The sequence below is a fragment of the Cyrtonyx montezumae genome, unplaced genomic scaffold (assembly GCF_038088225.1).
Source record: "Cyrtonyx montezumae isolate F1298 unplaced genomic scaffold, pur_monq_1.0 scaffold_55, whole genome shotgun sequence".
Classification (NCBI taxonomy): Eukaryota; Metazoa; Chordata; class Aves; order Galliformes; family Odontophoridae; genus Cyrtonyx; species Cyrtonyx montezumae.
Window position 1 is genome coordinate 226,365 of NW_027072062.1, and position 5,490 is coordinate 231,854.

The 5,490-nt window shown below is 47.6% G+C and overlaps 1 pseudogene; it reads right to left on the reverse strand.

Annotated features, from left to right (window-relative positions):
- Positions 1–2,559: 2,559 nt before the first annotated feature.
- On the reverse strand, positions 2,560–2,678 carry LOC136056596 (5S ribosomal RNA; annotated as a pseudogene).
- Positions 2,679–5,490: the final 2,812 nt, after the last annotated feature.

Here is a 5,490-nt window from a genome sequence, read left to right on the forward strand (position 1 = left end):
GGAGGACCAAATTATTTGGGGTCTGGCTTATGCTTACAGGGCCTTATTTAATACTATCCCAGAGAGGCATAGAATTTCTGAAATAGAGCAAGAGAGTCTCCAAGCCGAAACGGATTGTGTCCAGATCCAGAAAGAGAGTCTTTTAGCTGACAAACAGACTCTCCAGTCCAATTTATTTAGCCTCCAGTCAAACCGAGACAATCTCCTGTCATGGTTTTATGATTTTTGGTACTGGTATTCCACATCATAACATCATGTAGTGCATTTAGAGTTAAAGAGTTAATGCTCCAGCTCCGTGGATCATCGATAGTTCCAGGTATACCTGTCTCAGAAGAGAAGAACTACATTCCCCAGAGGACTTTGTGATGCTTTGCGTTCTTACGTGTTTACGCTCAGAGGGAAAGATAAAAACTTTCTGCGGTCACGGGACACTCTCTTTCCTTTGGGATCAACTCAGCAGTGGGTGCTCGCTGCCATCCGCCTTCAGCGTTAGCGTAAGGCCTTCGGTTTATCGGACACTCTCTCTTACTGATTTTATTTGATTTATTAACTTCAATATCAATTATATTGTATTATATTGTGTCATTTTCCTTTCTGATATCTTATTTAGTAAATTAGCTTTCCTCCTCTGATCGTTGCCGCTGTTTTGTTTCTAGGCCCATCTCCCTTTTCCCTTTCCCCCTTCCCCTTTCATGGGGCATGGGTCCGTGGGTCCCCCGCACCAATCGTCACGGAACCGGGCCAAATCTGCCCTGTAAACCGTTGACATTTTTGGCACCCAACATGAGACAAAACCAGCTGCCTTAGCCAGGCAGAGACATACTTTCAGAGTGAATCTCTGTCTCTCGTTAGCAGGCTTATCTGTACTGCAGGTGCTATACGGCAAAACACGACCTTGAAGTCTGGGCGTACTGCCAGTTGTCCTGGGATATTTGTAAACTTTTTGGGTTCTGCCAGCTAGTTTTAGTAAAGAAAAAAAAAAAAAGGATAAAAAAAAAGCTTTCTCTTTTTAAACTTGTCTTAAAGGGACTGCATTTCATCGTTTTTTCCCTTCTAATGCTCAGAACGTACTGGGACTTAATTAAGTTTGCCAGTCTGATCCACGGAGCTTGGTCTCTATATGAAAAACTAAAAACACTGATGGAAATACCTTCCTGGCTTTTGTATACGATGTGGCATTCAGTTCTGGAGGGAGTAACTCCAGATGAAGTTGCTAACTCTATGGAACTTGTGATTTTTAAACAGACTCCTGGCCTCTCCTTTGAATTCATTATGCGTTTTCTGAATGCTCATCCAATGCTCGTAATGATTGTGGTGTCAATCTCCCTGAACGTACTTTTATTCAGTATTTGTATTTATAATATTTTGAGAAAACCCTCCCTAGAGCCAGAGAATACTGACTGGCAGGGAGTTTGGAGGGACTTAGAAGAGACATTAGAGAAATGGGCATCACCGGTGTCATGGAACTTTTCTCCTGAACACCTGCAAGATCCTGAGAACTTAAGCAGATATTTGAGACAGGGATGTTGCGGCTCAAACAGATCTGAGGAGGCCCAAATTATTTGAGGTCTGGCTTATGCTTACCGGGCCTTATTCAATACTATCCCAGAGAGATATAGAGTTTTTGAAATAGAGCGAGAGAGTCTCCAATCCGAAAGGGACAGTCTCCTGATCCAGAAAGAGAGTCTTTTAACTGACAATCAGACTCTCCAGTCCAATCTAGACACCCTCCAATCCAAGCGAGACGCCCTCCAGACCGAGAAAAACACCCTCCAGACTGAGAGAGACACCCTCCAATCCGAGAGAGACACCCTCCAGACTGAGAGAGACACCCTCCAGTCTCAACAAGAAGCTCTCCAATCCAGCATGGAAGCCCTCCAGACCGAGAGAGGCTCCCTCCAACCTGAAAGAGACACCCTCCAGTTTGAGCGAGACACCCTCCTGTCTGAACGGTACTCCTTCAGAACTGAGCGAGGTACCTACCAGCCACAATAGCCCCTGTCCCCCAGCCAGGTGGGGGAAAGGGATAATAGAGTGTATTGGACTGTGTGGATTCGATGGCCTGGCACATCAGAACCACAAAGATATAAGGCACTGGTGGATACTGGTGCACAGTGCACTCTAATGCCCTCGAGTCACCAAGGGACAGACTTAATCTATATTTCTGGGGTGACTGGGAGTTCCCAAGAGTTAACCATGTTGGAGGCTGAAATAAGCCTCACTGGTAAAGACTGGCAAAAACATTCTATTGTGACTGGCCCAGGGGCTCCATGTATACTTGGTATTGATTACCTCAAAAGGGGATATTTTAAAGATCCCAAAGGGTATCGATAGGCCTTTGGAATAGCTGCTGTGGATGCAGACAACGTTAAGCAGCTGTCTGCTTTGCCTGGCCTGTCAGAAGATCCGTCTGTTGTGGGGTTGCTCCAAGTGGAGGAGCAACAGGTACCGATTGCTACAAAAACGGTGCACAGACGGCATGTTATGGTTTTGTGATTTTTGTTGTATTGTTGATATTCCACATCATAACATCATGTGGTGTATTGGGAGTTAAAAATACGCCTACAGCACCCGGTATTCCCAGGAGGTCTCCCATCCAAGTACTAACCAGGCCCAACCCTGCTTAGCTTCCGAGAACAGACGAGATCGGGCGTTGCCAGAGTGGTGTGGCCGAAGTGTTAAGTAAACCATAGAGTTAATTAAAGAGTTAATGCTATGGTGTAGTGGTTAGGAGCCGATGCTTGCACGGCCGCGGCCTGGGTTCGATTACCGGTCAGGTATACCCAGAACGGAGCAAGAGCATTAATTCTTTAACGTTGCTCAAGACACAGCTATCGACAGAGGAATTGGCAGATGTCTGAATGGAGTCGCTACCCTCTGGGAACGAGTACTAGTGGCTGTAAAGGATAGATGTCCTTACAAAGATGATCTGGAGCCTAAGGTGGAAAGATGGAACACCGTGGAGAAAGGCATCCAATTTTTGAGAGAAACAGCCATAGTAGAGATGCTGTATGATTCCAATTTCATCCCTAACAATCCACACCAGGACCGTAATCCTGATAGAATAAGGTGTACACCTGATGTATATTGTAAGCTCTCAAAAACAGCACCAGAGAGGTATGCAAGTACACTGGTAGCAATGTTCCATAGATTCAAGGGTCAAGACAGAAGACTCCCTGTTTATGAATTGACAATTACACTCCAAAACTTTGAACAACAGTTTCCACCATCACGTGCTTCCATTGCAGCTATAGTAGCAGAAGAAGTAGGTGAGATAAAGAAGACTATATATATAGAAGAAACTATACTGGAGGAACTGTCATTACTGATGAATAGGGATGAACCTGTGTCAGTATTGGAAACACTTGATGAAGACGAGCATGACCCAAAGAATCTGATGAAGCAATTGATCAAACTGTTGAAAGTCTCGGCCACCAAAGGCAACCGCCTCTCTGCACGAGCAAATGACAGCAGTAACATCATGTCACGTGTGGCCATGTGGAGCTTCTTACAAGAAAACGGAGAGGACATGAGGAAGTAGCATAAAAAACCCACTCCTGCACTGCGAGCACGGGTGAGAGAACTACAGCAGAGATCAGCCACCAATGAAATTGCTCCCGTCACTGCAGGTAACCAATAGAGGGGCCCTGCCCTCAGCCAGGGGAGGGAAAGGGATAACAGAGTGTATTGGACTGTGTGGATTAGATGGCCTGGCACATTAGAGCCACAAAGATATAAGGCACTGGTGGACACTGGTGCACAGTGCACTCTGATGCCCTCGAGTTATAAAGGGACAGAATTGATTCATATTTCTGGAGTGACTGGGGGTTCTCAGGAACTGTCTGTGTTGGAGGCAGAAATAAGCCTCACCGGTAAAACCTGGCAGAAGTATCCCATAGTGACTGGACAGGGGGCTCCATGCATACTCGGTATTGACTATCTCAGAAGGGGACATTTCAAGGATCCCAAGGGATACTGATGGGCTTTTGGAATAGCTGCTGTAGATGCAGACAACATTCAGCAGCTGTCTATTTTACCTGGCCTGTCAGAAGATCCGTCTGTTGAGGGGGTACTAAAAGTGAAAGAGCAGCAGGTACCAATTGCTACAAAAACAGTACACAGATGACAGTACCGCACCAACAGGGATTCCTTGCTCCCCATTCATAACTTGATCCGTCAGCTAGAGAGCCAGGGAGTGATCAGCAAAACTCACTCACCTTTTAACAGCCCCATATGGCCGGTGCGTAAAGCCAGTGGAGAATGGAGGCTGACGGGGAAGTCCGGGACGGGGCGCATAATGCACCCCCTGTGATCCAAGCACAGATGGTCAGAGATCTACTCCTCCATCTGAACTGCCACAAGTCCATGGGGTGTCACGCTCCAATATAAAGGAGGGCGACGAAGGTTCATTTGATTATGTATATACCCAGCGTGATTAAGAAACAATGGTTCAAATGTTGGTCCGACCAGTTTATTACCACTATAAACCAGGGAGATGGGGAAGGCGGACACTGTTAGGGTGATGGGGAAGGGAAGGCGAGCGATAGGAAAGAAAGGAAGCAAGGGCTTGTACAAAGCAGGGAAAGTCACCAGCCAGGATCCCAGGGACGGTCCGGTTGCAAGCGGCTCCGACGGTCCGAGGCAGAAGAGCAGGGGCGGCAGAACAGCAGCAGCGACAGGCAGCCCTGAGCAGCAAGCAGCTGTCCTGGAGAAGCGGCACCGTGTCAGCACAGGAGAAGCAGCAAGGAAAAAGTCCAAGAACAGCATCAGTCAGCACCGGAGAAGCAGCCAACAGTGATCAGCTCGTGAGGGTTCAGATGGTAGAACACCTCGAAGGAGCGGTGTGGTCCAGGAGAAAGCAGCATCTCAGGCAGCAGGCCCAGGAGGGAGTTCAGCAGCAGGGATCAGCTCAGGAGGTTTCTGATGGAAGGACACCACCACAGCAACGCCAACAAAAGCACAACAACCTCATGGTGGTCGATCCCTCTTTTATCCTCCATTTCTCTTGCCTACATGGCAAATCCCATGCTAGCCTGCCAGGCAAGCTTCTGCTGAGATGGCTATCTCCCCACGGAGATGAGTACCACACAAAAGAGTGCTAAGCGGCCATTGAGCTGCAGCTTATCCCTCTTTCGTTGCCCAAGGACATGCCCATCTGCTCGTCCCTTAGACAAAGGATTTCACAACCCTTGCCCAGGACTAGCTTGGACATGTTCGGACATGTTCATCAGCAAACTTTGAGGCAATGATATAAAATATTAGTCTCTTACATGGGGCCAGATGGGATCCACCCAAGGGTGCTGAGGGAGCTAGCAGAGGTGATTGCCGAGCCACTTTCTGCCATCTATCAGCATTCCTGGTTATCTGGAGAGGTCCCACAAGATTGGAGGCTTGCCGATGTGACTCCCATCTACAAGAAAGGCCGTAAGGAAGACCCGGGGAACTACAGGCCTGTCAGCCTGACCTCGGTATCAGGGAAAGTTATGGAAC